This window comes from Argiope bruennichi, chromosome 6 (assembly GCF_947563725.1).
Source record: "Argiope bruennichi chromosome 6, qqArgBrue1.1, whole genome shotgun sequence".
Lineage (NCBI taxonomy): Eukaryota > Metazoa > Arthropoda > Arachnida > Araneae > Araneidae > Argiope > Argiope bruennichi.
In genome coordinates, this window is record NC_079156.1 from 29,207,082 (window position 1) to 29,217,590 (window position 10,509).

The following is a 10,509-nucleotide window of genomic DNA, read 5'->3' on the forward strand; positions in this document are numbered from 1 at the left end:
ACTGAAACATCTAAGTTTCTGACTTACTAAAATAATTTGTCAGAACTTATGCCAACCTACACAATTTCATATAAAGATTGATAAATTTGGTGGGAAGCATACTTCCCACGGCCCTAGAAAGGGTTAACACGCACCTATAAACATACATAACGTATTGAATTGAAATTCATTCTCCAACCTGCCTGCTATGTCCCTAAACTCAAACTTTATCACTAAAACACAACGAATGCCATCTTCTGTTATATTTTTATTTATTTCCTTGCAACTCGCATGGGTGGAATGATGTACCATCATTTCTTACACTTTCTCACTACTATACGAAATCTGACTGGCATATTGTTTCTAGCTTATCCCTGAATGTTGTATGAAGATGAATCCGATTATCTTCTTACATTTTTACTCTCTTGTAGCGGAGTATAGAGAAAGTAGTGTACTCGTCAAAAAATACGAATTCGAAATCTTGACAAGCCTCCACGTTTTATAACTCCCTGAATTCAAAAAACACATTTTTGTAAGATGTCTGTCTGTCCGTCTATGACAAAAACAGCTCAAAAATTGCTTTGAGCTAGATAGATGAAATGTTGTATTCGCTTATCAAATTTGCAGATTTCTATCAAATTTAGAGCAAAATCTTTTCAGAGGAAGTTTTTCTGTCCAGCTGTACGAATTTAAGTTAGCACGATAACTCCAAAACGAAGAGAGCTGGACAGAGAAAATTCAATACACAGATTTAACATCTATATTGAAGACAGCCATCAAATGTTGGGCCTAATCCTACAAGAGGTTTAACGTCTGTCAATCTGTATTTTCAAGGGCATGTAAAATGTATAATTATGTCTCTCTATTCTTCTGTCTGTCTGTCTGCTCATCTGCCTGTGACAAAAATGCATTGAGCTGAGTGGATGTCATTTGGTATATGCTCTTCGCGCCAAATTAGTACATTTCTATCCAATTTTGAGCAAAATCCATTCGGAGGAAGTCTGTCTGTCTGGGGGTTCCAGTATAAACTAACAAGATAACTGCAAAACGAAAAGAATTAGATGCATAAAATTCGATTCTTAGATTTAAGATATTTTCTCTCGTCTATACTTTCAAAAATTTGTAAGCGATTTAACTCAAAAGCGTAATGATTTAAATATACCAAATTTGGCGAATGATTTTGTTACTGCAATTGTAATTCTATGTTGAATTTTGGTTTCAATTGGTGGGATAAACACGTCTATCATGCAAATTCAAGTTTATTAAGTAGTATGTGAGAAAGTGTTTGGGTGATCACTCTTGCTGGTTTCATTCCTCTGCCTTCTAAACTTTTGACTGTTAAGAAAAAGAGAAACAATAGACAATTTCACTGCCTCTGTCCATCCTGATAACGATTCATTTTTTGTTTCAAAGACTACATAAAGGGATAAATAAATTTACACTATATGAATAATCATTACTGGTTTGGAAAATTTTGATAAGATTTTATTCTTTGTTGTTAGTTCTTTTTTAAATCTTATTTGTGTCTTGTCTTGATTTTTCCTTCCATGTCAGATGCTTGCTATTTTATAAAGGTCATTCCAGGCGTGCCTCTAGGGAGAAAAAGAATTTCAAATATTAGGTATTGGTATTTCTGTGGAGATGACGTCAGAGCTTGACTTTCCCGTCAATCGTCAGTCACTGCAGAATTGTGAAGTTTGTCAAACGCGTTGAAAGCTGTTCCGTAAAACGTACAATTCGGAATTGAACGTTTCAGTATCAGTGAAAGCTTCATCGTTAATGTTTTATTACGGGTTTGAATGAGACATTAATACTTCGGTAGCTGCATTAAAATGATGCTTTCGGTGCGGAGAATGATGAATGAATGACTGTTGAAGACCAGACTCAAATGATTTGCATCTGGAGATGCAGGGAGGTTTAATAACTATTCTTTATTATTAACGTAACTCTGTTTAAAGGCGCCATGAAGCAGATATTTGCATGAGAGTGAATAAACATTCGTTATTATGGATGACCATTACGTTCTTCTAAAAGATTTCGTACGGCTTGTATCCGAATGAGGGTTAGAATAGAAGAGGAAAAGCGCTCAGTTGCATCTGCATATATTTATGAAGAATCGGTAGCTCTGTAACTGAGAGAGTAACATGCTGAACAAAAGAAAAAATAAAATGGCTCATATTTTATCATGAAACAAGAAGGGGTAATTCCTGAATTAGATTTTCTTGAACAAAAAGGAAAGTAAAACATCATTGGTCTTTTATTTTCGAATCGGCTGCTTCGAAACGAAATGTTAACAGAAGATACTGCTTTGTGTTTGGTGGAATAAGACCTTTTATTGTATACTTTGGATACTTAGATAGTAGCAAAACCATCATAGTCGATGTATATCAGCCTTGTGTGCAGATAATGTTTGGAAAATAATGTTACTGAAAAAGATACTGTAGTAAAAGAGTAGTTCAGTAACGAAAATAATAAAAGGGTAAGTGATTTTGCTAATACTAATTTCCATAAAAGTAACGTTAATATTTCTCTGAATTCGTGTAGTATTCTTTACTGTTGTGTTATCTTTATTCATCTTTAATTACGATATTTATTTAGAATTTTAAAAAAATTTTGATGGATTTAAAAACTCCTTGAGACCGGTCAGTGAGATAGAAAAATTTTCTCTAAACTTTTAGGAAATTACAAATTAGCTTGTTGAGTTTTTAAGGACCGGATTTAACGATTTTGACTTAGCGATTTTAAATCAAATACTAAATATGGTGAGATTTCGAAATATTTGGAGACCATACTACGATTTTAAATCCAAGCCTTCTTCTAGTGAAAAAGGTTAACATCGCTATAGTATTACATCTTAAACTCGAAATAATGTATGGAAAAAACATACTTTTAATTTCTAGTTTTTTTAATATTATTTTCAAAATCGATTAAAATCAGTGGTAGGTACATACGAAACAATCAGTCTGCAGTGGTTTGGAAGAGTTCGTGTAAGATGTTCCTTGAAATTGTTTTAAAAGTGAATTTTCAAACCATTTTTAAAGTTCCAAAGCCAAAAAATTTCAAATAAAATGTTGCTAAAAAAGTATCATTTAAGATACAATTTCTAATCTGGATTGTTCAAAATTTTCCGAAGAACTAATTTAAAATTTGGGATTTTCAGTTAACTGTAATTTAATACAAATTAACAGGAGAATCGGCCCGTAGAACTTTTTGTTTAATTCAGTGGGTCTAGGGCCCTTCAAAAGTTTTAATTAGAATTTCTCCGCTCCCTTAAAGTGCCCTATAATCTTTCATAATTTGCATCGACCATGTGTATAGGCTGCCGTCCTTTATGCAAAATGCGTCATGTTACTTTCAGAAGGAAAACTTTTGTACATTGCAAATCGATCAACCTGCAAGTATCAATTTTGGAACTCGATCACTTGGGCAAATATGACCGTTAAGAAAGTTTCTAAACATTTTAATTAGATTTCATTGAAAAATAGTTTATATTATACCTTTCGTTGCTCGAGATAAATGCCCTTTCATGTATAATATTTATGTAAATATATCTTTTGTTTAAAATAGTAAATATATGTATAAAAATGAAAGTATAATGGTAAACTAACTGATGTTATCCAAAAAAAGAATATTTAATTTCTTTATTTCAAAATGATCTGTATTAAATGTTTTTTAAAATTAATAAATGGAAAGAAGACTGAAGGAAAATTCAGGTTGATATCATAGAAAAAGTAAAATTTTTAATCTTAAGATGTGTAAATCCTTCCGCAAAAACGTTTACCAAAGTCTGTGGGAAGAAAGACAGAATATTGATTTCTCAGTCTGAAAGACTCGCACGAAAAGTTAAGACTATTCCTCTTTTTTTAATTATAAGTGTGTAAACGTTTGTTGAATTTGAGCTAGATTTTTAACATATGTGGAATTTACATAGTCGCAATGCATTTTATATAAAAGCTATCAAAATTAAAATGTGTACCTTATTCTAAAAATGTTTCTCATTTCATCATTGTTTACATGTAATTTTCAATAATTTTTTAGTACTACCCTCTTGACAAAAATTCTCTTAATTATTTTAATTTTTCGATGTCTATAATAGCACGTTTTACCAAGGCATGAAATATTTGTGCGAACACGATTTCGATATTCAATGAGGGGTAATTTTAAAAAATCACGTTTGACGAATCGAATCTTAAATACTGTACTAGGTTTAGGATTAAATTTCTAATCTTTAGATTTTTATGGTCGATTCGCATCAAAACCAAGTATGGAAACAAAACTTATGTCTGAATTCTGCTCAATTTTCCGTCATCGTACGTTCATTCTCACTTCATTTTAACTGGAGGAAACTATTTTTAATAAACCTATAAACGCATTAGTTAAATTCACAAGTTTTGCTACACACTAGTTTCATTCATAGTGCTGTATCCTGATTATTACAATTGTTCAAATATTTCGATTTTTAATACGATAATGCTCCATTGTTTTCTTTTATTATGCTTTCAATTTTTGGATATTAAAATATTTTGCCGCTTTAAGTTTAAGAAAAAGGACGTTTCTTTTAATTAGCTTGCTATATTTATTATACAACTTTTCTTACTCGTATATTTGAATAAATCAAATGCTTTTATACGGTGAATAATTGAGTAATGTGGAAAACGGATACGTTATCCCAAATATTTTGTGCCGATATGATAACGGCTATCATGCAGATAGTTCCAGTTACGCGTATGAAAAAGAAGCAACAACGATTTCAAATCTAAATTCTATACATCACGAACAATTCAGTTTACTGCGAAAAAACCCGTAACGAAACCAGAATGACAATATCAATGACCAGGAACCATTCAGTTGTCCTCTTATTGAACCCTTTGTCAATCGCAATATCTGACTTGCACAAAATTTGCATTTTACAGCTATATATAATTCATAATATTTGAATTTTCATAAAGACAAATCATTTACATTAGTATCAGAATTACATTTATAAAAGAGAAATCATCAACTGCATAAATATATCACAGAAGATATTTTATATCTACAAAATCCATTGCGATCATTTAACAATTTCCCTGCAACGATTCATGCCCGATACGGACCTTTAATTAAAAAGATGCTTACAACGTTACTATCTCTTGATTGAAGTAGAAAAGAGAATATCGGATATACTTGTGAATCACAGGCGATTCCCAAGTGAACAACGTATTTATATAAACTAAATATTGACGTGTTCTACTGACATGAAATTTTACACTGAAACTTCACGTGACGCTAATATGGGCAACACGGTAGTCAAGTGTTAATAAAAAAATGAGTGGAACTGATGAATTAGAAAAACCTCTTCATAACCCTTTTATTGAATTATATAACTTGGAAATGTTTTTAATTATTTTTTAATGTGTAAAGAAACTTTAAGGTGTATCTTATAAAATTAAGATACTTTCTTCAAGTGTCTCTTGCCCTATATGGTGAATATAAACCGTACTGTAAATTTTGATGCTTTTGATTTATTTAATAAATTGTGTTCCGAATTCTTCCTTTTAAACCAAATATTATCTCGCTCGTGTCATTTAAATTTAATATACTCTAGTATTAATGTTTCAACTAGATGAAAATTCAAATGATGGTATTGGCTTTTAAACAGGTTTAAAATCTTTGTACTGAGTTTAGTAAACATTCCAAATTTGAATCCTAGCTTAGGAATGAAGTCTCCACGAAAAGCATTTTTTTTAATATTGTGAAAACTCGAATTAAATAATTAATATTTGTCTTTGATTTGACCTCTTTAGTTAAAACTAATTTCCTGATACGATTTAATTTCTTTTAAATATTGCAGCAACTTATTTCCAGAATCATTTTATTAATGTTAGAACTAAACTCGTAGTAATTTACTGATTTTATTTTTTTTCAGATAGTGAAAAATGTTTATCCATTTACTAAAGTTTGTCATTAAAAGCTGGAATCCAATAAAATCGGATGCTTTAAAAAAGCCACAAGAAAAAAGACGGGTAAGTTCTTAAACTCAGAAATGAAACTGTCAGGATGTTTTTATGTACTGAAGATATACTTTAGCTAATATTCATAAATTAGATATTTAATATTTCAGTAGTGGAACCAAACAGATTTAAAATTCAAGCTGAGACATATTTGTTTTTAAACTGTAATTGTAATATATATAATAAGTTTATTATATGCTTGTTTCAAACACGCAACATTTTTCTTTCACACTTCTAACGCTCAGCATTACTTTTCCGATTTAGTGATTTAATGTAATATGCATATGTAATCTCTTAATTTATATCCTAATTTCCTATTTCTTCAATATTAGTCCATATTACCTTATTCTAAAATGTTCTTTTTTCCTGATCCAAATCTTAGTTTTTGTTTTTAATACGTGCTCTAAAAAGTTTGACCATCGAAATTCTTATGTTCCAAGAAAAGGGATGAGTATATCATTCACCTAATACATTCATTCAAAGGTACCCAAGATTCCCTTTTGTAAATCAATAATTAAATCTCTAAAATCTGAGTAGAAACGATAAGTGAATTTCACTCGCTTGCTCTTGCATCCGTCAGCAAGAGATTGCGTTCCACCTTTGTAATGTTTTACGATGAATTCTAAAACCCTCCGCGATTTAGCACATGCGTTAGGATGGGTTTAATTCAACGAAATAGGAGTGAAAGGGAAAATGAAAGGAGATGTTCACATTTAATGGTAAAGTAACTGATTAATTATCCAAGAGGAAATTTAAGATCAAAGGTGAATTCCGAAAATGCGCTAATCCTTCCACGTCTCACCCCTTTATGAAATGGAATCGTCGAAAAGTGGTTGTCTCAAAATACTGAAACGAACTGTACTTGTGTATTAACCATGCCCTCTTGCAAAAATAGAAATTAATTCCAAAATTGCAAAATTGTTATATTTATTAATTAAATCGCAGATACAATAATTTGATGCAATAACGAGTTCTAAAATTTCAGTTTAAAATTTAAACCATTTTAATGCAAATTTCTTATTAAAAATTTTATTTTTAATTAAATTTATTATTTTAATACAAAATATTTTTTCCATCTAATGGATAGAATTAAAATACAAATCTAGTACATTTAAAATAATTTTTTAAATTAATATAACTCTCATTTTTATAAAAGGACTGAAAATACTAATACTGTATTATAGTTATCTTTATTTCGAAAACTACACGTTTAGAAAGTTCGTGCATAATTCTCCTAAAAATTGATTTCAGCCATTTTCTGCACATCTGGCAAGCAATTGTTGCGACTAACGAAAACCTCGCTTCTTGCAAATAAAGAAGCATAATTGCAAAAATATTCAAAACGTGTATTTATATAATAAAGGTAGACAAATGATTGAACTGCAATACACGAAATCCATTTCCCTGATAAATTTCGGGGGGGGAGAGAAATGGAGGATTCGATAAAATCTGTCTCAAACATAGATTTATATTACGGTTTTTAAAATTGTTCATTTGAAGCAATTTGTTCCGATGCTTTTATTGTCATTTTACTTAGAAAGCACTGAACCTCGGGTTAAAATTTAAAAGCACTGAACATCTGGTTAAATACGAACCACTGAAGGAGAACTGAAAGTAAATTTAAATGCTCATTGCAATAAGCGATCTTAAATACTGATAAATTTCAGTTATTGTGTTTATAATTCGATTTGTATTTAAATAAGCTATTGGAAACAGCTTTGTCAGATACTTACCAGTTTATTTGTAGACTATGCCAGAATACAAATTTTTAATTTACATGCGATTTCCCAAAATTGCTTTCCATATGATTAATACAGTCTTTTCTTTACAGCTCCAATTTTCCCAAAAAGGAATTCTCAATGCGGATAAGAGACATCTCCTTCATACCCAGTAATCGAGTCCAGATCAAGAAATTTCAAGTTATGCTCATACCATCGTCGAATATCCTAGTATTTTTTCAAGATGTTGATTCTTATTCCAGTTCAGGACAACCAATGGATAACGAAAAAGAAAATGTCGAGCAGGGCCCTTACTTAAGCACGTCATTTCCATTTGAACTTTAATGCATCAAGTAAGATCGTATGATTTTAGAATATTTGCTTGTCAGAATTGGCTGTAAGACATCTAGGCGGTAAATCTTTTCTACTCATTCAGACTGCCTTGTGATATGATTTTAATGCATATTAAAAATTTTCGAATAGTTAAAATCTGAATACGTGCAATTCGAAAAGCTATAAAATGGTAAAAAATGAACAAATTATAAGATAAAAAAATTTTGTCTGAGATCTATTTCTCTGCCGTCGAAAATTCGATATTATATAAATGAGTTAATGCATTATAAAAACTTTGTCAGATTTTTCAAAATCAATTTTAAATTAATAAATTTATTAAATAGCTTCATTTCCAATTCCCAATAGAAGTAGCCAAATAGGATGCAGTTTAAATGTGATGCTAAATTCATTCATAATGCAAACGGTTTTTAATTATAGTTTTGATTAATAGTCAAGATGATTGTCCCATTCTTATCACGAATATATGGTAACAGATTAAATGCATTCTATGGGATGCAGTATATTAGACCCTCATAAAAAGTGATTGTTAAAATTTAAGAAATTTGAGAAATTGAAACATAATTTTGCATTTTAGGAAGGAAATGTAAAATATTACACTAAGCTATAGGATAGGAATAGGATACAAATTTGATATGCTTCTAATCACTTTTAGAAAAATTCGGAAAAAATGCCAAATGGAAAAAAATTACTGTCAAAATTCTATGTTTGGGCAAAGGTAATTAAACTGTAAATCGAATGATAAAAAGTAAATTCAAATTTTATCCATTTTCTTTAACATTAAATTCTAAACAGACAACTTTGTATTCACCTTTCTAACAAGAAGTGATGAGAAATCAAGATTTCTATTTTCTAAATTATCCCTTATTCTGAATTTCTAGTCTTCAAAACTAATTCTTTTTAAGCACAAAGAAAAATGTTTCATCTTTGCCTAAAATGAATACATCATTATTGTTCGCCTTTCATTAATTTCTGCTGAAATTATTTTATTGATCTTAGAACTCTAAATCGGCAACAGATTGATATTAAATAGCATTAAATTGTTAAGAAAATTTCATATGGAAATTTGATTACATCCTATATGATTATTTGATTACATCCGACTGAAGAAAATCGATATATATCTCGTCTCGCGTCTGTGACATCCAATGTAAGCTTAGAATTTCAGATTTCCAGTAAATAAATTTCTGTGAACTTGGTAATGAAATCATCTTATTGACAAATTTTTAATTTCATTTAGTATTTTAAATCGTCACTCTATTCAGCTAAATGTTGAATTTGGAAGATAAATTTCTGTCAAGACTGGCCGATTTTTAGATTAATTCATTAAAACCGGGAAGTTATTTCTGTTGGGCATAATGTGTCTTGCACTCTTATTTTCCGATTTAAATTGTATTTGTCAAACCGAGTCGATTTATTCAGTTTTCCATCAAGATAAGATTGCGTAATTCCATATTCGTTGTGATTAGGTGTTCCATTTGTAGAAATTAGTCTAGGCGATTTCTAGCAAAAAAAGTACTTTAATAATTTTGGAAGAAAATGTTTCAAGAAGGGGATTCGATAACATTTCTCCAGACAAAAGATACTGATAAATTCCATTCATGTTTTAAAGCAGGACAGGGAAATAAGTATTACAATTGGATCCCTTTTGATGTAAAAAACTTATCTACTGTTTAAATCCTGATCTTTGCCGCGACGTTGTGCCATATAACCAAAGTGTTAAAATTGAAATTTATTGGATTCTAGAATATCAAAATATTAGCTTATACCGGTAAAAAATTCTCAAATATATGAATCTCCAATATTTTTTTACTCCGTGTTTTGGTTTTAATTTCAGTATAAGGCTTCTTTTTTAAAACAACTTACAGTAAATCGAAATAGACAACAGATGCAGTTTTCATCAAACTAAATGTGTAACCTTTTCTATGAAACGAAGTATAAATTCTAATCTCTTTTTAATATTTGCATCTTTTTAAAAAAAAGATGCTTATCTTCATTTTTAAGGATATTGTTGGAAATATGTTCAGTTTTGGCAAAACAATACACGTTTTAAATAATTGCAAGGGAGATAAAGGGGGAGGAAGTGTTGGAAAGGCAAGAAAAGGAATATTTGACCATTTTTATATACAAAGAAACGAGAATTTCTGATAAGTAATTTGGCCATCATTAACTTTCGAGGTTAAAATCGCTTTACATCAATTCTTATAAATTCAATATGCATAGATACTGAGGATAGATCTCTCATAGATTCAATATTTTAGGGTTTTCTGGTATATGCAAATAATTCGTTGCAAATTTGTTCTACTTGTGTGGTATAGAAAGTAGAATTCGTCATTATCTGATCTCATAAATTTTTTTAGATAAAAACTATTTTTTAAAATTGAATGCTACAAGTTATTACTTCCCTCGTATCGCGCTGCCTAATTTCTGGAGTTGCATATGGTGCACTGTGACGCTGTTCCCGCAGC

The 10,509-nt window shown here is 30.2% G+C and overlaps 1 long non-coding RNA gene across 1 annotated transcript; it reads left to right on the top strand.

The window, feature by feature from the left end:
- Positions 1–1,675: 1,675 nt before the first annotated feature.
- Positions 1,676–8,120, top strand: LOC129972763 (uncharacterized). Its single transcript, XR_008784889.1, has 3 exons — positions 1,676–2,458; positions 5,888–5,984; positions 7,804–8,120. It is a non-coding gene; the product is annotated as an uncharacterized LOC129972763 (long non-coding RNA).
- Positions 8,121–10,509: the final 2,389 nt, after the last annotated feature.